Raw genomic sequence first — 26291 nt, 5'->3', positions numbered from 1 at the left:
TAGCATTTTAAGACTTTTTCAAGTTATTTCAATACTTTGGTGCCACGTATGTAAAAGTTGTTATTAATATTAGAAATACTTTATGGTCATGTATTGTGAAATTATCTTTATCTATGTATGAAACAGTGGGTGAGGCATTTCGCCGATGCGTGTGTTCGTCTAACTGAAAATTGGGTTCGATCCTTCCACAGTGGTCAATTTATTACGCTTTTTATGTGGGTAGCCTGGTCGTTAAAGAGCTAACTATTATAAATCTTAGCCTTTTTCAAAATGTATTGTTGTCACGAGCGTGACTATAAGTGAAACCCCAAACCCTCAATTTTAATTTAGCAAAGGAATATATACTTCAAATGAAAAGGTTTTAAATGATATACCAAGTCATTACACAGAGTCAATAAGTTGTAAATACAAGTATTCAGTGCATTTTAGCGCACGTCCATACCAGACAACATGGGTGTGTGGTTAGAATGTCCACCCGAGGTATAGTTCATATATATTATTTCGGAGCTTCATAACTGACTCCTATAAGTCTTTTACTTAAATGCTTTTTTCTGAAAGACCTATCTAATGTGTAAAGTGCATTTAATTCATATTTAATCGTACCCTTAAAAGTATTTCAAATTTATCCTACACAACATTGTTTCAATTTGAACATACAGTAAACTACGGTTATAACGAACACGCTTATAACGAACTGACGGATATAACGAACTTACTTTTTAGTCCCGACTATTTGCTGTAGTTATACTGTATATATGCTTATAACGAACTACGGTTATAACGAACTAAAAATAGTAGTCCCTTTGAGTTCGTTATAACCGTAGTTTACTGTATTTCGAAAAAGACACATTTTCTTTGGAATTAATAGTCTCTTTTTCCAACCCCCACGCTCGTACATTATAGTCTAGGCGGAACCGCACTGAAAGTGACGGGTTTTACCGAAATAGATTCGACACTTTCATCTTCCGTCAATCACCAATGCATAGACAATTTATGTAACTCCGAACTCATGCGCTTTTATTTATAGTGCCGAATAAAGTTGAGGAGCCACTTCCCATCATCTTAATGCACTCATATCCATAATTTTCGAATAGAAACTTGAGCTATAGTCGTACCGTCTAAAACGACCTGTAAGTAGAAAGGTCGCCAATAATGCTTACTAAATATGACGCAGTTTCATGACAAACAACTGCAAACAGGCCTAATAATGATTCCCTGACACAACGTCCTGCTCCCGTGCACGAGGTCAAGATGACCCTAATCATCAGGAAGCCCACATTCCCCCCCACAAACTCAACCCAAACCCTATCCATTAGCGCTACGTTTTATAATAAAGTGGATACAAGGAAAACAAAGGTAAGTTTGACTATTATGCATACAAAATCACATTCACTTCCATGCGCACAGTCGTACTGTTCAAACAGATAATGGCATTACATTCAGATACTATATTATTTCTAAATCAACTAATATGACATGACTGACAATGATTTGTAATGGTTTAATTCAATTTTTAATGAAATATTAATGAAATATTAATGAATTGTCTTCGTCATGTGACTGACCTATTGCCGAAGAGACGTCATATATTTTAACTCACTCACGCACTCACGCACTCACGCACTCACGCACTCAACCCACTCACCCATGCAAACTCATATTCACACAGGACGGTTTTGATAATATTTATCATTCTTTTTCATTTTAAACCGTGTTCTTCTATTTTTTTTAATTTGAAGACTTAATGAAAATGGCTTACACCCAGATTTTTCAACAGTAATGTGACAATGTCCCTATTTGTGCATAACATGATAACAGTCCCCGGTGCAAGAACTGCAAAGTTTGCATTCAGGTTTACTGCTGCAAATATCACTTTCCCTTCATTGAGAAGGCAGAAATTTATTCACAATAAACACAATGGGCTCACGACCTGCATGGCGGTAATACGGTGAAAGGCATTTTCAGGCAGCTCAAATCGATCGTAGAGTGAATCAGCAAAGCCCGACCTACACGCGCACGCTAGATCGACATAGGGCAGTCTGGTCGGTGCCGATCACTCCACGCTGCAGGACGGCAGGAACGTAGACACATCGGCCCCGCGACCACGTCGTTGCGACCGCCGCCAATACAACTCATTTGACTCATTTTTACTGCTAGACATAGCGTCACAGACAGAATTCTCCCGTCATCGTTGCATACAGCTCGCTGACACATTGTGGCACATGCACTCGGAAGGACACAATATGTCGTAACACATAGTTTAGGCACATCATCACTTTGCAGATGGATACACAACAGATACATACACTGAGTGCGTTGCATTGTGGCGGGATTCGGTGATGGCGGCTGAGGGTGTTTTGGGGGTGGCGGTAGCAAGTTCGATAATTAACCCACGTTGGTGTCCAGAATACGATGTCGTTTAGAAGGCAACGATTCCAACCAGAATTCCAAAGATGATGTTTCTCTAATTATCCACAATGTCATCGACAATTTCCACGTTGGCACGTTCCCGAATACACAATTGTATGTCCAGAATTTCCAATTTGGCGTTCTAATACCAACAATTGCGAGACAAGCCAGATGAGCCTTATGAGTACCAACGATTTCTGTAACAAAATTGCCCCCGTCTGCTCCCTGAATACCTACATTGTCGTCCCGAATTCCCCCAATGGCGTCCAGAATACCCACGATGGCGAGAAAACATAGATTGGCGTTCAGAGTGTCAACATTTCCTGTAGAAAATACTCACGTTGGAGTCTAGAATATCCACGCTGACATCTAGAATATCCACGTTGATGTCCAGGATACCTACGATGCGCAGAAAACCCTGTTTGGCGTAAAGAATATCAACGATTCCTGTAAATAACACCTACTCACTTTGGCGTCCAGAATACCCACGTTGGCATCCGGAATACCCGCGGTGGCGAGGTCACCCAGCATGGCGTTCAGAATATCAACGATTCCAAAAGAAAATACTCACGTTGGCGTCCAGAATACCCACGCTGTCGTCGAGGATAGACACGTTGGCGTGCAGGATACCCACGCTGTCGTCGAGAACAGACACGTTGGCGTGCAGGATACCCACGCTGTCGTCGCTAATAGACATGTTGGCGTCCAGAATACCCACGCTGTCGTCGAGAATAGACATGTTGGCGTGCAGAATACCCACGCTGTCGTCGAGAATAGACATGTTGGCGTGCAGGATACCCACGCTGTCGTCGAGAATAGACATGTTGGCGTGCAGAATACCCACGCTGTCGTCGAGAATAGACATGTTGGCGTGCAGGATACCCACGCTGTCGTCGAGAACAGACACGTTGGCGTGCAGGATACCCACGCTGTCGTCGAGAATAGACACGTTGGAGTCCATAATACCCACGATGCTGGGAAGACACTGATTTGGCGTACAGAATATCAACGTTTCCTAAAGAAAACACCCACGATGGCGTCCAGAATACCAACAATGACGATAAAGACCCCGCATTCCGCCCAGAATATCCGCAGCGGCCAACAGAACCCCCACGACGGTTACCAGAAAACCAACGCCGATATTCAGAATACCCCCCGAATTCCGCGAAGAATACCAACGACCGTCAACAAAACACGAGATGATAGCGTAATTAAGGTAAGGGAGAAAGAATAATGCTGTACGGACCAGCAACCAATATTGTACTGACAAATATAACAATACTGTGCTCACAAAACACCGATACTGTGCTGACAAAACAACCCGCATTGCAGTGGGTATGGCTTTACACCACTGTCAGCCTTATTCCAGCAATATCACAGCGGGGGACACCAGACATTGTACCCATCGTAGGGAATCGATCCCGGGCCTTGGGCTTGATGAGCGAACGCTTTAACCACCAGGCTACCCCACCGCCCCACCAATACTGTACTCACAATAGACCAGCACTGTACTGAAAAACAACCATCCCTGAACTAACAACAGCCGGTAGGGTATGGAGTGCAGGACAAAGGCAGTAAACATCATATAAAGGGTATATTACATTCTGTATGTCTCGTGTACGGTTTTGCAATTCCTATTTCAGAGTGAGTGAGTGTGTGAGTTGGGTTTAACGCCGCTTTTAGCAGTATTCCAGTTATATCGCGGCGTGTCAGCTTAATGTGGGAGGAAAGCCCGAAGTGATGCAGGTCTCAGACGTTTACCTCTTCGATGAAACCCACGAGCACGGGTATGGTGCTGACAAACCTAGAAACATAATCGGGTGAACCGGGATTCGAACCCACAATCATAGGTTTCTGGCGTGCCCAAGGGACGCAACTCTGCACAGCGAATCTCGGCGCCTTAGACGACTGGGCCACCCGTGCCCCCTCCTATTTCAGAACAACTTACTGAAAAATGTAAATTAGTTTCGAAAGAACTCACCGAAAACGTTCGGGTTAAAATTATTTTTAGGCTACATAAATATTTGGATTTCGTTACTGACTTAAACCTTATGTGCATACTCGCATAATAATAGAAACCGTTATGGGTTTGTGATCGATTTTCAGGCCATACATTTATAACGCTCTACAACGTCACTATCACACATTAAGGAATTAAGCAACTTTATCTCTCATGTGTTTTAGATGTCCTATTAAAATCTCTCGTCATGTATTTGACGACATCAATTAGTTTCAGCATTCGTTGTCGACTAAAAAAGAACCGAATAAATGGTGAAAGAGACATTCCTGGAAAACGTGTGCGGAAAATCGTATAGTGGGCAGACGATATGACTAAAATACGGAAAATCATTTCATGAAATAGTTCATCAATGTCTGACGCAGGAACTATATCCATAGAATAATCAAGTCATCGGCATTTCCTCACAACGAGCCCATCCTGAATTCTCTTCAGTGACACCATCAAAGATGTCCTATGTATTTTACTGTTATATGGGCGATAGTCATATACGAAGCCGCCTCTATTTCTAGTGATTACGTCGGCAGGGCCTCTGAGCTCAGCTAGAGCAATGCCGCTTTGACGTCACAGACACATAATGGTCACGCCAAAATACTTCGACTTTTTCGCAGTCGGAAAAAAGCGGCGCACATATTTTATGAAATTAAATAAATAGGTATAAAAGTCGGTTAAGTGAATTAAGGAAACGGCTGATGGATTTTTAACGGTTCGATATTTGTCATACTCCGGCGACTACAAAGGAAGAAAGATAGATGGGTTAGCTAAAAGCCTTTACCAGAAATAGAATTTGGTCGATCACTCACGAAGAAGACTGCTTTATATAGGATCTGCGTTGCCCTGAGATGTAAAAATAGCTAGCTTGGAACTAGAGGTATGGAACAGAGTGTTATAAGCGCAGTGTGTGTACCAGGCTGGGGGAGATGTGGGTATGGGGCAGAGGTATCTACTCAGGATGACAAGCATTGACAATCAGCAGTCTCGTGTACGCTATGACGTCAAGTGACGACACAACAGGCATCAGCTGGGACTACGTTGCCACTAGCAACCGATTTGCGTAGGTGTGCTTGAGTAATCGATGAAGAAGATACTTGTGGTTCTCTATATGTAGTCGGAATTGTGTTGTCGTATTAAACGATGTTACGATGCACACCCGATCCCTCCGACATGTAAGTAACACAGTTATTCTTTATTATTCCATTCCTCTTGTGTTTTGTCATTAATTTTTGCACCTCATGCACAGTGCTAGGTGCATGTTAGACGCAAATGAAGTGCTCCAACTTCAGGTGTGAACATCGTTTACGCTTATGTTGTTGCAGTGTTTTCTTATTGCGTACACACACACTCTGATGTCTATCTCTCTCCTAACCATCCAAATCTGGATAATGCATTTTATATACCAGAGCTTCGTGCTTAAACTCGATGGTTCTTATAGCATAGTCTTCCCATTGGCACCAATGGTATTTATAGACACAGGAGAGATATTTTGGTAGCTGAGGGCACGTATATGCTATTTGGGGGTCCAACGACCCCCCTCAAAATAAGCACCACAATGATAGCGTTGTTGACATTGATTATTCATTAATTAGCATTGTCATTTTTTATAACCTGTTCCTCAACCATATGCATTTATAATCAACTTTTAGATTGCATTTGATACGGAATATGTTGTTACTTAACCACGAATTGTCTTAACTAGCCAACTAACGTCTCAGACAGGCAGTGAGTAAGCAGACAGAGGGAGATTGGTTGATACGGCAAACACCTCGACCCTACAATCTAAATATATCCCCTAATTCTCTATTTTCGATCGGTGGTATTTTTAGATGTTGTTGACATAGTGAAAATAGACTGGTAATATGGCTCCGTCTTGTACACATGCTTTATGCTTCTGTGGTCCCACTGTCTCTTGGGTAATTGTGCGTCATTAAAAACTGTTACAGATATTTTTTGGAAACTGCAAGAGCATTTTCGCTATATATGACAATATATTGGCCTGCAGGCCCATCGGGATTGATTGCTCAGGCCCATCGATCTCGGATAGAGTGTTGTGACGTCAGAGCGCTATAATGTTGAAAGCTATTACGCATGCAGCAAGCCCGAGCGCCCGGCCTAAGGGACCACAGGGCACTATTACGCTATGGGTCTGGGATAAGTCGACACGACTGTCTGCTAGCTGCTGATGTCTGAGGCGGGTTGCGCGCAGAGCACAGTCGTAAAGGCATCTTGTTTCGGGGTTCGATTCCCTGAACGCACAAGACTCGTTGCGTTATTGCTTCTTTGTAACAGATGCAATTTTGTTGTTGTGACAGGCCTCATCGGGTGTTGCTTATGTATGTAATTGTGTTATTTGTTTTAATATAAAAGGGTCATGGTCGAAATATACGTTGCATATATATTGAATTAGCTTTTAGCAAGTAAGGGTTCGAATCCCGGATCGGACTCAACCTTAAATTTGTATTTTTGCAAAAAAGTGTAATCCCAAATGCAGCATATATTACATTTGACCGCCTTCTAAAAGACAGTGTCTTTTCATTTTAGCGAGTTTTAAGTAAACCTTACGAAATAGAATACTTAGAATATGTTATCACGCGTCATCGAAATGACATTTGCATGGAGAAACCACGATTCACATCAAAACGTTGGGATAAATAAATTCATAATTTGTTATGATAAAAGAGGACCTAAAGATTTTGTATACCTTTTGCAATGGAAACATTATGCAAAACATGTGCCATGACAAACATGCAGGTCGTACCAGATGCAAAGATGCATTGCAAAGATTCAACCGCTTATCTTAAATACCGGTGTAAACTTTCGAAAATTATTTTATCAAACTGAATCTAGAGTGTTATGTTATCCTTTATAAGACGCTTTGTTCAAGCCTATGTCTATATTTGAGCGTCCTATATTTTGGAAATCACAGAATGATGAACGCTGATTTATGTATGTTGTCCTTTAGTGGGACCTTCACAGCTGTGAAGGTTTGTGTATGTCTCCTTTAAATGATCTTTTTCGTCTCCAGCCCCGAGACGTTGAGATATTTTTTAATCGATACATATACATGAACATCGATTAAACGTCATTTAATCTGTTTGTTGTGGAAACAAACGACAATGTAGTTACGATAATAACTTCACGATGCGATACGTATCACGACCAATTTCTGACGTCACATGCCATACGTATGACGATAATAACTTCACGATGCGATACGTATCACGATCAATTTCTGACGTCACATGCCATACGTATGACGATATAACCTCACGATACGTATCACGACCTATTTCTGACGTCACATGCCATACGTATTACGATAATAACCTCACGATACGATGCGTATCACGACCTATTTCTGACGTCACATGCCATACGTATTACGATAATAACCTTACGATACGATACGTATCACGACCTATTTCTAACGTCACATGCCATACGGATTACGATAATAACCTCACGATTCGATACGTATCGCGACTTTTTTCCTCGATTCATGCCTTTACGCATTAAGATATTAACCTCTCGATACGATACGTATCACGACCTATTTCTGACGTCACAAGCCATGCGTATTACGATGATAACCTCACGATACGATACGTATCGCGACTTTATTTTCCTCGATACATGCCTTTTACGACCCTTAACTCATGATGCTTACAATACTTATTACCATATTAGCCTCACGATACCATACATACCACAACTTATTCTGCGCCGAGAAACTGACGAAACCAGGTACGACTGGCTCAGTGCTAGAAAAATATGCCTATTTCAAAATGTCTCACGTTACCAATATGTCATACCGAATGTATGCCATACTGCCATAACTTTTTTTAATAAACAATTCAAGCAATATTTCAAAGATTTTGTGACGTGTTTGTACTTTATTAATAATATGTTTTTATTTAATTTAAATAATACACGCCCTCTTCGTTATTGGGGGGCACGGGTAGCCCAGTCGTCTAAGGCGCCGCGATTCGCTGTGCAGAGTTGCGTCCCTTGGGCACGCCAGAAATTGTGGGTTCGAATCCCGGTTCGCCCCGATTAGGTTTCTAGGTTTGTCAGCACCATACCCATGCTCGTGGGATTCACCGAAGTGGTAAACTTCCGAGACCTGCATCACTTCGGGCTTTCCTCCCACATTAAGCTGACACGCCGTGATATAACTGAATACTGGTAAAAGCGGCGTTTAACCCAACTCACTCACTCACTCACTCGTTATTGGGCTTTTGTAGGATTCCCCGATATAGTCTTTGTTTGTGCGACAGGTGCGCAATGACCTCTTCACATACATACCACCCCTTGGGGACTCGGAGGCAGGAGGGGCACCCGGTGTTGGTCATAAGACCTAACTAACTAACTAACTAACTAACTAACTAACTAACTAACTAACTAACTAACTAACTGACTAACTAATGAAGTTAAAGTGGTTTAACGTTGATCTGGACCCACTTGCACAAAGCGAGTTTATCGCTACGACTATCGTAATTCTGTGATAAAGTATGGTAGTGGCGATCAATGTAGTGCACCAACATCACTTTTGCATGTAAACCCATGTCATCGTTCTCTGGCAACGTCGATCTTTCTTCATGCTTTCAACTACTATCAATGGGCTATTGCTGAATGCGGCGTAAAACAAACGTCACCCACATTAGGACATGTCCAGGTAGACAATAGCAGGAAATCGTTTTTCACCAAAACTGACCGAAGCCTCGTTCAACGTCTTCTCGTAACTTATACACAGACTTATTAAGCAGACTAATGACTGTCGTAGCGCTCAGATCGCTCTTTAGAACGTGGCCAGTGGCATCAGTTCGGAGAGCGATCGAGGTCCACTTACACAAAGCGATCTTAGCTACGACCCTTGTACCTTAAACCTGTACACAGACTTACGAAATCCATAGCGCTATAATTGCTTTATACAAATCGGCCCAGCTGAGCGCTACTATATCCCATGCCCAACACAGAATCAGGCTAGTCGTAGTTCTAAGATAGACTTGTGGAACAGGGCCAAGAGTGTCATTTAACAAAGCTGTCTTAGCGCTTCGACTCCCGTAACACGCTTAGGCTTTGTTCTTGGGAAATAAGTTAACAGTAAGTTTAATAAATATTTCATCTCTAACCGTTTCAATGATATTTAACGCGTGCAGATTGTATTCAAAGTAATATCAATGTGTATCGGTTCACTTGCAGATGTACTTTTACACAAAACCATTCGATATATCGCGACAGGGGCGCTTACCCTTCACGGTGGCAATCGTCGAACGTTTGTTTTAAACAGGTAGTGTATCTATCAATATCAAAAGAGGCAAAAAGATGGCGGCACACTTGCATCACTGTCATAAGTCAGTGACTTGATGTTAAAGCAGGTGAGACTCAGACTTCGGACACGATAGTCTTGCTACCAGAGCAATGGGAGAATTGACTATCAGTTTTATTGTATACATCAAAATCCCTAAAAATACTAAGGTATTTTCAACCTCCCCCACTTCACCCTGGGTAGCTCACCCAGTACTATTAATGTACTTCTTAATGATACATCGTAACTATAACCCTACCCGCCCACACGTTCTGCCGCCTTGTCAAGATCACTTACCGTTCTATGTAGCTCAATCCTCTGTTAATTAGAATAGATGAAAGTCTTCAAAGAAGATCATTTCCTCCGCCAAGTCACCTGGATCTTCTGTAACCATCATCCCTCCTTGCGTCAGTTATTATTGACCGAGTTGACGGTACAAACCTCCCCCTCTATTGTGTTGCGTCACTGCCTTATAATAACTGAGTTTTTGCCTTATCATTACGCATTCCATGTGATAAAGCTGTCTTCTTATACCAGGGAAGAACCATAGAAAGTACCTAGACTCCCTACTTTTACTTACCACTTACGGATCTGTTTAAGAATAATTTAATCCTTCGTATTTAAATGGCCATTATTACACTGAAAAGATTTGGCAAGGATGGAAAACCTACCATTTGTTTGCTTTGTGAGATATAAGTTGCATCATGACATATAATTGATAGAATCTATTCACCCCTTGCAGACAATGTGAGAAATGTACGATTGGGACGTATATATCCGGTACAGTCATTCTCTGCAGAATGATCAAGTCATGATAAGAAGAAATTGCACATTTTTATTATGGTAATATATATCAATGTGTAAAAAATCGAACCAGTATTTGATAAAATAAGCAGCGATCCACTCCGTTCAGGTTACGGTGACACGCTATCCGCGCGCCTGACCATGCCTCTTCGACAGATATTATTCCTTGTGACCACCTTTACCCTGGTATCCCCATGGGGATGCAACTGTTATGAATCATATAAACTCAATTAATATCAAGGATATTTTATTGTAATTTTTTAAAATGTAGATTTGGCAATGCTGTTTATTAACTATATGTAACTCCTCTTGGCTTAAAGCGGCCTTGGTTGTTAACTAAAACTTCATATTCATAAATAGCAATACGTATAAAGTGGTTACAAACCTTAGAAAATTAGCTTCAATCTAATATTTCAATATTGGCGATGCCTTTGAAACACAATTAAACACATACTGTAAAGACGAAGTATGTGAAAAACTGTGTACTGAAGAACAATTCTACTGCAACTTTGGAAATTCTGGATTCTGATTCGTCAGATGGGGGTTCATTAAACAGTGTAGCGTGTAGACATTATATAATCTTATAAACATTATTTACTAAACTTTGATCATGAATTATTATAATAGTTAGTTCTTACACAACAATTTTGTGTCGGTGGATTTACAGCATAATCTTCTATTACACAGGCTTAACACGGATTCAACAGCTTAATTTGATTCCTTAAAGTCAAGGTTTCTGTTGACAGCAATTACAGTTAAAGTTGTCGTTTATTTGGTTTCTCTGTTTTCTCTGAAATTGACAACAAAACCCTATTCTTCCATTTCCGCTGAAGGGGAGCAATGCTGTGACAACCATGTACTGTTATAAGTATCCTACCGACCTTTTCCTCAGTATAATTGCTTCCGGTGCGCTTGTTCCAAAATGGTGAACTCTTCAATTGGGGAATCGAGCATTCGGGTCCACTCGACTTGTTCGCATATAGTTCGAACGAGTTTGTGAACAACATTGTAAGGTTTATCAATAAATAGCATATATCATGCACTTGAATATCATGCACCATTACATAACGTCACCTAATGCCACAATGTTCTGTAATTTAATGCTAAAGTCATGTGAACTAGTGAAACTAGTGAATCCACATCCAATATGGATCCTTCGAAATAACTGCCGAGATGAGCTGTGGGACTGAAGTGAGCCGAGTGTAGGGCGATCTCATCGCATATCCAGGCACCTGTAATTCGCACACAGGGTCGTTGCAAGGTGACCGCCGCGGATGATGTTTTCCTATTCAAAGATATTCAACCCGCATTAACTAAATTGTCGTCGCATGCAAAGCCTGGTAAGTGTCTAAAATATTAATAGGATTTTGCGGTGTGATTGAACAGAGCATAAAATAGTAGTTTGCAAAAAACCCTATAAACTTCTGTAGCACTCCTCTGAGAAGATGGAAAATGAGTAGGTGCTTTTGAAGGACATCTTGTTTTGTCCTGAGAGACTTCTTTCAAAAGGTCCTCGCTCAGGTCAATCAGCAGACCTAGCAAGTATATCATTCAAAAGGCATTTGTCTTCAGACTCAAAATTTCTCAGTGTGTATGTATGTATCTCAGTTAATTATAGTTTTACATTTGGTACTAATTACAACGGCAAGACCATGACTAGTAATTGGCACAAGACTGTGGCCCATTGTGGTCATTGCGATGAGGTTTCAAGTAGCACATATCTGAACTGTTCGTTATATGCTACAAACATTTAATACAAGGCACGCTAGGAAGTACACGCCGTGCAGCTGTACTGCATATCCGGCCTATCCGCTAGTTGGATACACGGTTGTGATATACCTTTCAAGTAATATGACGAAGGAGGGAAGAACAATAAGCAGGCTTAATAGTGCTAGTACCCAATTACCAACTTTATTCTGGAACATCAATTTGATGGTGTGGGTGGGAAGAGATTTGAATTTCTAGTTTGTACAGAAATATGTTTGTTTTTTGGAAGATGCTAGAACGTCAGAGAGTTAATAGTGTTAATAGCACGTACCCGCCCGTGCGCGCACGCACGCACACACACACACACACACACACACACACACACACACACACACACACACACAAATCAAATGGTTTTGTAACATACGAGCGACGTGGGCTATACTTCACTTGCAACACTTCTATATGTTTCAAAATCAATGACCAGTTGAACGGTTATATCCAAATGTCCAAAGTCACGAGTATTTCACCCACACCTCATAATGTTTGTCACCCAGTGCCCTACTGAATGTTTCGTCACATCCAGATATTTAAAGCGTCCACGCCAGAGAATAATGTCACGTTTATTTTTCTCACCTCACTTTAAAGGTTTCTTGCCCATTGTCTCATAAGAAGAATTAGATTCTAACTTCGACATATTACCTTCGATCTCAAATGAGTTAATTATGTTGTAAATGTGTGTAAAAGGATTCGTTTCAGAACTTCCAACTGATTGTACACGTAGCTGTAGCTAGTCAGTGATAAACTGCTCTCCACATGAAATAAATCACGCCCACGATTTGAACAAATCCATATAAATAAACCAAATCTATTCTAAGCGGCCCTCAGCCTAGTAAGATGATATGTTTATTTAATAGGAGATTATTTGTGGTTGGTATCGGATGTTAGATGTACATTACAACTACATCAAGCAGTTTTTCCCACAAATCCTGCACGTTAAAATCAGGTTGCATCGCATCAATACGAGATTAAGATAAAGTACATATATTTACCCCACTGGCATCAATTCTTTAGATTTGACGAAAATGAAAAACGTCTATTGATCACATCAGGTAGTCAAATGGATATATACAGAGCGTCATAGGCCTTTTTTTACAAGCTTATTTTCAGTTACGTTTTCTCAGTGACAAGCGGTACCGTGTAGATCCGGGCTGGAATAGGTCTTCAGCAACCCACTCTTGCCATAAAAGGCGACTATGCTTGTCGTAAGAGCGACTAACGGGATCGGGTGGTCAGGCTCGCTGACTTGGTTGATGCATGTCATCGTATCCCAATTGTGTGGATCGATGCTCATGATGTCAAACACTGGATTGTCTGGTCCAGACTGGATTATTTACAGACCGCCGTCATACAGCTGGAATATTGCTGAGTGTGGCGTTAAAGGGCAAGTTCACACGGAAATGAACCTATTTTTCTTGTACTTTTTCCACATTAAAAGTGTTAACATAGAAGCGTCATAGACAAAAATTTAAAAATATCACAATTAATTAACATATTTTTCGCATTAAAACGATTTATATTTTTCACATTTACCAAGTGTTCTATTTCCACAACAAAAACACCATTGCTTATGCCCCTTGCAATATGACGTCATTGGTGCCAATTGATAAATATTATGACGTCATCATGCTTTGTTAGAGCCGCTTCACGTGGTGTAGGTCCAGGTGTGTGATTCTAGCGTCTCAGATGCCAGCCAGCATAGTGTTATGCTGAGTCACCACTGCGCCGGAGTGTGTCGTAGGCCATGTTGTTTTACCGCAAACTGGTACTTGATATCTTTTGCGTTGAGAATAGACAGGGACCCAGTTGAATTGGCACCAATTACGTCATAATCTAAGGGGGATAACTCAGGCCTGTTTAGCTCGAAAAACGAAGGCCTCATAACGGCATATCATTTTCACACTATTGTGAGCTTCCTACGTTCACTGTGAAAAAAATGAGTGTATATTTTCAAACACAGATACTAATTAATTCTAAAATTGCGTTTTGTTTAGAAAAAGAAAGAAAGTGATTTTTGCGTGTACACTTCCCCTTTAAACAACAAACAAACAAACAAACAAACAAACAAAACAGTGAAGAGCGATACGAATATTACCTTCAGGTGTCCAGAGGTCAAGAGGTGACTTTGTAGTTTAAGCATTTGATAGTCGCGCCAGGCTCTATTCCCAACATGGTGCTAATCTATGACGCGTGATAAGAATATTATGTTTTGATGTCTGAGGGACAGTGGGGTAGTCTAGTAGTATAAAGAGTTCGCACATCCCACCGGGTTCAATTCCCAACATGGTGCCAATCTATTAACCCGTTTACATGATCCTATGTGCTTACATATGTTCAATATGCTAAATGATAGACTTGAGTATTTTCGTCATGGAAACGCAAATACACACCTGAGTAGATTTGCGTTTGTGGAAATCTGGTGCACCTAGTTGGACAAGGTGCAAAATTTAGTTTACAGCACATGCAATTTTTCACGCTACGTTTTTTTTTTGGCAAAGTCTCCTCCACACTGTCACTCTACGGTTGATACCGCAGCATATCTATTCACTAAAAGTAATTTATGCAGTGCATTTATCCGGAAACATCAACGTTCTATAAGAGTGAGTGAGTGAGTTGGGTTTAACAGGATTTCAGTTATATCGCGACGTGTCAGCTTAATGTGGGAGGAAAGCCCGAAATGATGCAGGTCTCAGGCGTTTACCACTTCGGTGAAACCCACGAGCACGGGTATGGTGCTGACAAACCTAGAAACATAATCATATTGGTAGACGCATGTTTCATCACCCGTTACTAATCTCTTTTCGAATGTGACGAAATCCTCCCCAATAAGCTCTTAACGTTCTCTGGCAATGTCAATTCTTTTTGTGCCTTAAGATCAGAATTTAAAAACTTTGGTACCCAACGAGCAGATATCTTATTCATATGTAAATGTTCATGAATAATAGTTTCAATGGATCCATGGCTTAGACCTGTGTCTCTCTCAAGTTCAGCAATGGTAATTCGTCTATCTGACATTATAAGGTTTTCTATCTCCTTGATTGGATATTCACTGATGGACGTTGAGGGACGTCCAGACCTAGGGTCATCGTCAAGGCTAATTCTCCCAGCTTTAAACATAGCTGTCCAACGTTTAACAGTGGAATAGCTGGGGTACGTATTCCCATACGCTTGTGACATGCGGTCATGAATTTCTTGGCGAGTACTTTTCTCTAAAGTAAAAAACTTGATGACTGCTCGGTAATCATTCTTTTCCATTTCTGTGTCCATTTATACCCCTATGACTGGCTGTCACTAATATTCAAACGACCCCAACAGACCAAAGGCACTTGCAATGAACTACTAAACAATGTACTACATTATGTAGTTCACTTTGTTATGGTCCATAGTTGAAGGTGAGTCAGGCTTAGAACTTTTTGACCAACCCTCGTACATGTAAATTATATAGAAATAACAATCCCATCTATTATTGTAACAGCCCTGTCTTGATGCAATGCTCGTCGCTATGTTATTTAATCATTGCCGATGCGAAGTTTATTTCTGAATTACTCTGTACAATACTGACACATGTATATGGAGACAAACATCTCAATGCAAAAACGTATTTCGAGCATGCTAGATTGTACCTTAAGAGTTGTGAAACGTAGACACCAAAAGCTGGAGTTGCTGGGATTGGGTTGACCGGGGAAGTTGACTATTGGAAAGATGAAGTCATCCCTCTTGTCATACAGTCTTATGGGTATTTTTTGGTCACTGTTTATGTTAATCTTTATGCACGTTCATTTAAACATGAAACAGATGAAGCGGTTTCATTGGTCTATTTTATGTCTAGTTCAGGTGGGTAAAGCAGTGGAAGGGAATTTGCTCTTTGACATGTTATTTAAAGTTATCAGATAATCGATATACCTGAAGCTTAAGTTAAACTTCTTGTTTTGATCCGAGCAGAACCTCCGATTCATATGCATAAAAACAGACCATCAAGGACGGCATCACATTTGAAATTGACTAGTTCTTGCCTAAATGTCCTACACTCAGAATTCACATGGAAGTGAAGAAGGCCCCTTTGGGTGAGAGAGTGAGTGAGTGAGTTGGGTTTAACGCCGCTTTTAACATTATTCCAGTTATATCACGGCGTGTCAGCTTAGTGTGGGAGGAAAGTCCGAAGTACTGCAGGTCTCAGACGTTAACCACTTCGGTTAAACCCACGAGCACGGGTATGGTGCTGACAAACCTAGAACTACAATCGGGGAGAACCAGACCCCTTTGAGAACCTTGTTGCAGACCTAAAGTTGCAGACCTGAAACGTCTCTCAATGTTGCTTTCTCTTGTCATAACTCTTAATCTACACCTACGCCTTGTATTCTTGTCATTCAATTAGCTTAAACATCAGGGCTATAGCTGATGTTATTGTCAAATGAAATTTACATTCATTACTAATGGATTCTAGTCCACTCGATTTACGCTAAAACACTTACACAAATAATGGTTCCTGGCTAATGTTATAAATATGATGTGATAGACGTATCCAGCTCATTCACCTGAAGTTTTTGGTCAAAGCACATAAATCCGTATCATATCCTAATTCTCATCAGGAACGGAAGTTACTTATTTCATCGGGAACGGCATCCGTTTAACTTGTCACGTATGTCTGAATCAGAGAGATTTCGTACGAAGTGGGCGAGGAATGTACGCCTGGCCTCGTAAGTCTTTGTCAAAATCACACACGTCATTTGCAAACTAATTCCAACCGCACATAAGGCTAAACTCCCACATCTTTATATCAAGGTCTGAAAGATGCAGTTTCAATATGTTTCATTTCGTAACGGAAATACTGATTCAGCTGCCATTTAATTGTTCTCTCATGGTACCACCTTCCCACACAGTGTCCCAGAGTCCGATATGCAGCCTGGTTAGTATGAATTATAAGTCTCTTTGTATATTAAGTCTCCGTTTCTGTCAAAAATCGCTTTTGAAGCCTTGATACTTTACAGACTGCCGTTGCATGGCTAAGTTCTGCTTTGAGGCACTCAACCAACAACAAAAAGTTTAAGCCTTCATAATTTAATCGACAAAGCTATGTCAGTCATGTTCATGTCAAATTCATGTCAACACAAACACGAGAATGTAATTTAACATCCAGAAGCGTAGACCGTAGCGTGTCAGAGCCTTAGAATACACTGTTAATACTAGCGTTTAGGCTCTGTTTTATGCGAAATAGCCATGTTAACGTTCTCATCCAGAAGTACATGTCTGACAAACACTGAGGTGACGGTCACTTGTTATACGTGGCAACGTCCAATGTTGTTAATGCAAAATAGTCGTGTACGCAAGCGCAATGTGAATGAACACACCATACAAATATCATCATGAATGATGGAATAGATCTTGTCATGGGATTTTCTCTTCTCAGCTATATATGACAATCACATATGTACACGTAAATAGCAAACAAGTGTGTGGGTGTTTTTTCAAATATGGGATTGACTTGTAACTGTTAAACACCCGTGCCTTTTCACAGCTGTTTTCTTTCCAGCTGTAAAACAGTTTAAGAAAATAGAAAGGTTAGCATACCTGTACGTGGTCACTTAATAAAAATATTTGCATAAGGTTCTTATTGTATATTTATTCATATACTTAATGTATTGATAACTTTCCACGTACCGGCATGTATTGCGTGATGTATATAACAATTCAGTCTAAACAAGTATGCTTTTACACACAGGAAAACTAATTATCTTACGTGTGTGTTTCTAGATTATTGCTATAGTTACACATTCTGTCAGTGGTCAATGCCTCATGCGATGCTTATCGTTTTCGTAATATGTTTTTAGCTAGATATATTATTCAAACGAAAATGTTACGAACCAGTTCATCATTCTGTTGATCCTCTTCAAGTTTGACAATTTTCATTTCTATATGCTACAACCTATTCTTACTTATTACTTATTTAATATATATGTAAGCGGCAAAACAACAGTTTGGTTAATGGTTATAACCCCTTCCACTGGGCACTATGTATACATTTTGGTACATTGTATACATCGATAAGGTTTTTACCGTGTATATTTTATGGCCTGTCAAACAGGACGTTTTGCTTAATGGTCTAATAATGTACACGCTGATACATTTTATCGATACTCTGAATGCAAGAAAGTGGATGATAATAGCAACACACGAACACCCATCATTGACAAGACATGTTTCAAAGACTCACCTTTGACAACACTTCACCATATCAACTCCCAACATATTTTTCCATATCTTTTTCCAATAAGCACATTGCTAACGTTTTATGTAAGAAACATTACACAATACTTCACGATTACTAGCGCACAAATATCCCAAGTGGCCAGCCCAACCTTTATAACATGAAGCCGCGCTACTTAAACCGACTTAGGTTCGTAGAGCTCTCCAAAGTGCGACACTGTCTAGAGTCATTGCGTGCGCTGCTTCTGGGTAATTCACCGCTTTTACTTTCCTCATCCACCCACAATCCTCTTCTGAGCAAGCTCCAGACACTGTCGTCTTAACTGATAGGTCGTAGCTTAAGCTTACGTATATGTGTTTTTGAAAACCAAGGTCAAAGAATATCTCGTGACGTTACCAGGACCGTCACGTTGACGTTGGGCGTGACGCAAATGACCTTTGACACAAACCGAAAGTAAATGCCAATGATATTAGTGGTAGTGTTGTTTTGACATATTTGACTTATTTTCAAGACCTCTACATTTCCAAGGAACATTGGTATTTTATAGGGTATTTGACACATTTTGTTGTTTACGCTACCGTGTTGTAAGCTCTTGTAAAATTAGCTTAAACATTGTGTAACGTTTTACTGATCAGGTTCAGCTGACGGTGATATATATTGGCACCAACCCGTGACATTTGCAGAAGTTTAGGCACAATTGTATCGAATTTGTTCAGTTAAATCTACAAAAGAAACCAATCTGTACCACCAAGTGCTGTCAGAACAAAATATTTACCTTCAGCATATTGATTTTGTCATAATGATGTGCGAATGTGACCAGAAATGCTTCATTACAACAATTGAATCATGTCATGACTCAAACGCAGCACTTTGCATGGCAATAAGGCACGTTATTGCTTGAAAACGCTATAGAGATTTCCCTTTGTCTTGTGATTCAGGAGTATTTTTCAAATTTCAAAGAAAATTCCCCTATTGCAAGTGAAATGTACAAGGATAGTAATATTAGTTTCCTTTGAGAATAGTCAGTGTGTGACTTGTATTCTATGTCCTGTTTGATAGAACACGTAGTGATCAAAGTTGGGCTGAGCACAGCTCACTCATTGCGTTTGACAACAGGAAACCAGTCAGTGCGACACGCTTGTCCATGTTATTAAAAAAAAGAAATGTGTGACGGTAGCTCATGTTGAGTCATGCAACACAGTACAGCGAAACCTCGTTAGTCCGGCATCTCCTTATTCCGGGGGGTAATGTTCATGTCATACTAATGACCGCCTTCCCGTTGTGGTGGATAGAACGTCTGCCCGGTTAGCGGAAAAATCGGGGTTTCATCCCCAGCCGTGTCAAACCAAAAGACGTTGATAGATGGTACTTGTTGTTTTCCTGCCTTGTGCACGGCATTAAGGGGCTTAAACAAGAACTGTTCGGCACGGAGTCAGTATAATGAGTCTATTTGGGTATGAACGGGTTTTGGGGAAGTTTGGTTCGCTATGATTCGCAAATAGCAAGGGAAATCATGATACACGGAGCCGAAATAAAAAAATATCATCATAAACACGTGTCATAGACCCGGGAGCAATCCACAACTTCTCCCGACAATATCAATATCAAAGGAACTATTGATACGATGGAAAAATGAATACCACTTTCCTGATACAGCATGTCCAATGGCTTGATCTATACCTAGGGTTAATAGATAAGTCCTGGGCCTCACATAGAAAGATTTGACCTAAAGACATAAAAATGATTTATTTTTCAACATAATCCCTTTCCACATTGATACACTTTGCCAACGATGTTGGGCGGATTTTATCCCAGTTTCGTGGAAGTCCTTCTCTTAGTTCTCATGGGTTCCAGTTAGAGCTTTCGTCGTGTGTTAGGTAACAGATGAAAGTCTCACAGAGCCGGTTCAGGAGAAAAAGGTGGGTGCTGAAGAGGTTTAAAGCCACACTCGTGGATTGTAGCCATGACAATATCCGATTTGTGCTCTGGCACATTGTCCTGATAGAATAGAACATACTTAGTATTTACTTAGCTTCCAACGTCCCTAAATTTCATCCTATAACTGCCTCAAAAGTGCAGCATTATATTCTCCGTTTATTGTCTGGCCTTTTTTTAAGACTGTCCAACATGCTGACGTCCTCGTCATCCCACGGAGTTCATAATCTTTCCAGCTGACGGGAAAGTCTTTTCCTTCTTTGGAGGTGGTGACATCAAGTGCTTCCACTGTTCGATTGTTGTTTGAACCCAGGGTTCATCCATAGTCAAAGCTTTCTGCATCAGCTTCAAACAGAGCTAGATTATCAAGAGATATGTTTTTGATAAGATGTCGGAAGCTTTAGAATTCTAAGAGCTGATGCTTTCTCAATTGCCAATGTTTCTGTGATAATGGAATGCACTCTCTCCGTGGAAACACCTACTGAACTCGCAATGTGACTCTCGTTCGTCATCACCTTCGTGGACTCTCTAGATCAATTCTGGTGTTGCTGACGACTTGCAGGATAGGGGTCGTCTTCAAGGCCGTCCCCTAAATGCTTTTAACACTGCTGCCACGTTACGGCTCATGTGTCAAGCCCTTTTTCTGAAAGTAGTTTACTGGCCGTTCGTCAATTTTGTCCATTTACCAAGGTCACAGAATCCTGCTTCTGTTACTGACTTGTCACAGCGAAACAATTTACTCAGTAGACTAAAGTTTTTGTGGATATACCTCTATGACATCATGTTATGTCCACAACAAATCATTTCACTATGTGTGAGGCTCAAAACTAATCAATCACCTCGGGTAAATGAGGGACAATTCATGTCAAATAATGGACCGGCTTCACGATCAGTTCCTAGCGCAACGGATGTGCAACGGTCACTTTGTGAAACGAGTCCCAGAATTATTAGATGGTGTCATGAGGGGTTAATATGTTCATTATTACTGGTTTAAAGCATGTTGATGTGTTGTATACAAAATACAAATATGAAAAGTTACGCATCCAATTTACAAAAACAGCTTTATAGTACTATGAATAAACCATGAATCTATCTTGTCACTAAGAGATAACTTGTTGAAGTTATATTTTAATGTATACACCTTGCATGCAAATCATATTTGCCAGTATCCTACTGTATATGGTCCGGGGCCATCGTGCAGAGACGCGTTCTTGTCTGTGACAAAACGTTGCCTATGATAATTTGGTGTTTTGAGACGCACTCGTTATATGTTGGCGGCCCGGAAAAACCAGTGATTGATGTTTTGATTGGAACGATGACACACAATCAACCAGGTCACCGAGCCTGACCACCCGATCCATTCAATTGCCATTTGCAACAAGCATAGGTTAACTTGGATCAATTCGAACCCGGGAAACCCAATGTGTTTACCTAAACTTCCATCGGAAGAATGCAGGAAAACTTTGAAGAATAAACCTATTTGAGTGTTTCATGACATGTTATTGACTCCAATGCTTAAACTGCTTCCCTTGTACACTTCCTGGTCCAAGAATCCTTACAAGGATTATTATTCTCTAGTTAACCTGTGTCATGACTGGAGAACAGCCTCTTTGGTGTCACCACGCGCATGACTGTTTTGCAACGTTTGCGACGTTCTTTATCTTTCTTAAACAGTGAATCCTGTAACAAAATATCAGTGTACATGGTACATGTGTTAAGTAACTTCAAAAATACTTATTTTCAAGCATCTGATTGACGCACGCGCTTGCAGCACGGGCATCATGTGTATCGATAAAGAATTAACTTCTTTTCTAAAAGGTGTGTTATGACTTGTGAAAACCGCAAAGATGTTTTCATAAGATTGCGTTGCTCCAGCTTTCTACGTCACAAGGTTGATAAGGACTGGGGGAGGGGAGTGATTGACAAGGCTGGGAGGAGGGACGGAGAGGGTGATGTACTGGAGTTGACGAACGTAGCGCTGTAGTAAACATATTGACATTTGCTTGTGTTATAAACATACAGTGTTTTGATGTGTGTATCAGAAACCCGACTAAATGTTATCGATTCTGTTTACATTCCATTGGGACTTTCAGCGCTTGACGTCGTTGGAGCTATTACCTGCGTCTGTTCGTGAGTATAGCGGCATAGGCTGATCACGACTGCGTACCTAGTGGCCGCGGCTTACTACCAGGATTAGTGTTTTAGTATATAAGGTTGCCATAACGGTCATGGATTCTGTTGTGGTATTGCTCAATTCGACCAAAGGTAGGACTTTTAACATTTTAACTTTTAAAACCATATTTCTTTGTTCACCGCTTGATCACATACAGATTTATTGAAATGTTGTGTTATTATTTCTTTAGACAGGATTCCGCGTCTTTTAACGCGTAAGTAAAATGTTGAATGTGCAGGGATTGCAGTATTTTTCTTCTGAAATGACATATCTGACTCTTATTTTATGCATAGCTTCGAATTCGTGCCCAAGCAGAATGGCATTTGGCTTGTATCATATTCAACAGTACATCGGAATCTTGTTACAGACACATTGCTTTGAAATTAGCCTCTCGTCTATACATTCTTGAATTGTATTTAGAGTGCTTTATTCCAGAGGGTTTGTCTGAATATTTAAAGTTATGTTTGGTTCAAACTTTTATTTTGTTGTTTTCATATTCAATGCATTCGCCGAGAATGGTGAACTGCCAGTCACTAGTAAACTGCTGTGTTAGTTGCATGGAACAGAGAGTGTGTGATTTCTGTTGTTTCAGGCAGTAACCGAAGGTCAGTATAATGATTTCATTAACATTGGTCTGACATTATTATTAATTTGCATTTATTCCATATCTATATTCTTTATCTTTGAGATGGATGATGCGTTGTAACCCTATGGATCATTGAATGAGATGTTTTAAGAAAAAAAGTTATTTGGTCACATAACTTCAGAATAGTTAATGGGTTTTTGTACGGTACAGTATTCTGAAGTAGTGTGATGTAGCAAATGAGGTTTGAGATTCGCATCTTTAGATTGGTATTTTTCTAGTGTCATCCCAAACATATCGAGTTGGAAATATAACGTTTTATTAGTTTTACCATCACAAAAGATATTGAACAGAAATGTTATTGGACTTACGTTGTCAATGATAAATATTCAGCTTGAGAACGTCGTCCTTAACGTCGACTGATATAAACGTCATCGCTATGATTGCATGATGAAATCAGACCCCAGTTTTTCAGCTTCAAACGCCCCGCTGTTTAAGATCACATGTCTTTTACATTGTTACAAACATAGATAACTTGAGTTTTTGCAAGAGCACGACGTGCCATGTTTTCTTACGCAAGGTTTCATGATGACAACGTTAAAACGTGACGCCATATTACAACGTGACGTGACGCTGAGGGAACGTCGCCATTCCTACTGCCTAATTATTAACAGATACATCTCTCCACCAGTCTGCGTTTTGTGCAAGACGAAAATAGTTAAATTTTTTGGACACACCCAAATAATATTGGTAGTGGAGTCACATAGATTTTGTGGATGTATATAAATGGTTATACCGAAATACTGAACTATATGCACCCATTCCCGCTGTTCAAGTTAAAGATGGCCTCAAACATCAACTAAATCATAATGTTAAAAAACATCTGACTCATATGTCATTGGACATTAAATGTATTACCAGTTCTCGATACAAGTAACAACGCCTCTGTAAAACCCCAGTGTATTTATATGCGTGGTGTCGCCTTTATTTCGAGTTTCGACATCAAAGTGAGGCTTGAAGAAGAAGGACATATGTCCCTGTGGCATCAAGGTGGTTATCGCCTCATGCTGATATATTTGATGAACAGTCTGGTAAGATTATCTGTCATTGCTGTTACTATTACTAGTTGGTAAAGAATAGAGCTTGAAAGAAACGTATTTCGTATTTTGTGTTTAACGAATGCATAATCAACATGAAGGACGCTGTAAATTTTAAAGAGGAAACTCATTACAATGAGACTGATTAGATAGTGTAGGCATCGCCTATGGTAGATCCTACGCAGACATGACGTATCCTGTCATTTCTGTGACGTTCTTATAAAATTCATATGACGTCATGGGCCATCGGTAGCGTCATTTCCTATTATGCGTAATTAGGAGCGTTACGACGTCATGCTTCTTGGACTGTTTTATAACCATCAGAACAATCGAACAGTCATGGGTTGGCTAATCAGCGTAAAGGAACAGAGATATGTCTTATTGATTTTCCAATGTCGGCGCCCATATTTATCAATAAGAAACTTTTTAACGTGCTCACTCATGATAACAGGACTATTGCTAAAATTTTAACCACCGCGTTTTCAAACAGACGCGAAATGTATCACACTTCTTTTTTATTATTATTTATTTAGTATCTTGTTGACGCATTCAAGTGATATTTCATAATCATGTGATCAAATGATGACGATACGCAACGCTCAATCTGTGTTAGTTATTTCAGCACTCATACTGCATGAAAGTGAGTGAGTGAGTGAGTGAGTGAGCGAGCATGTTTCACGAGGCCTTATGTTGGCCATGTTATGGAGGAGACACCAGATATGTGCTTCACACGCTGTACTTATGATCGTGCATGCTCATATACGGGTACAGACACCTCTGGATGTGAACATCTGTGTGAGCCTGCAGATGTATATGCCAAATGCGCGTTGACGAATCTATCGGGACAGTTTTTCAGATATATTCTCGTACCAATTCTATCAGCGATGTTATATCTTGACCGAGAGGCGCACAGACAACATTGTATCTCGTTAGTATTGATTGCACGCGTACATCACCAAGCGTTACCGTTACCTAGCTTACAGAACTGCACAGAGCATCACCACAATCACACAAGTAAAGGTCAGATTAGTTTACAAACAAACAGACAGCAGTGTGTACTGAACATAAACAAGGTCAGGTGATCTAGCTCACACGTAGCGTAAAAGCACGTCCTCGTGCTCTGCGAAGCATTTAGGCCTAGCATTTATCAATTTCATCAAATATATTTCTTTTCTTTTCCACATGCTTCTTTAGAGAATAACCAACGAACTACATGGCAGTATAGGTTGGTCTCCTGTGAGGATGATTTGGGTATATATATATATATATATATATATATATATATATATATATATATATATACTAATGAAGTCTGTATATAATCCATCTGGACCAGACAATCCAGTGATTGACATCATGAGCATCGATCTATGCAATTGGGGTACGATGACATACATCAACCAGACACTTACGGAACCTACCCATCGTTCTTAATGACGTCACAGCGTATTGTTCTGACGTCACATTGCTTCAACTGACCAATAAACTTTGTGTCTCGCTAAATACAAGTGTTCTAATATCGGAAAGTTATTAAGCTATTATTTTCAAATTTGTTTTTGTTGGTCATATTATACATGTCTATTTTCCACATAGTTCAAATTAAGCGTGTTAACAAATAGCCCCACTAAACACACGCAACAAAGATCATTTCAAGTTGTTGACGTAATGCTAATATCATTACATACGAGCGACAACGAATTAATGATTGTCGGTTTCTTTTCCGAAACTTGGTCTTTTTATCTGAGAAAATGTAAAAAAGTAGGTTTCCAGATCTCAAGATCTCCTAGGATACATCAGCTAGGATACATCAGCTAAAGTTATATGTCATTGGAACGACGTCATGTGAATACAACAACCAGCTGTATCGCAGACGAAAAATAGTTCCTCAACAAAAGAGATGATATGATTGTTGGTTCGATCAAAATGTCCTTCAATATACTTTTTTTGTGGTTTGACTAGAACATATAGATGTGAATATTATCATTAATAGATGAGA

This window comes from Haliotis rufescens, unplaced genomic scaffold (assembly GCF_023055435.1).
Source record: "Haliotis rufescens isolate VD_foot unplaced genomic scaffold, xgHalRufe1.0.p SCAF_3, whole genome shotgun sequence".
In the NCBI taxonomy this organism is placed as follows: domain Eukaryota; kingdom Metazoa; phylum Mollusca; class Gastropoda; order Lepetellida; family Haliotidae; genus Haliotis; species Haliotis rufescens.
This window is presented reverse-complemented; position numbering follows the sequence as displayed.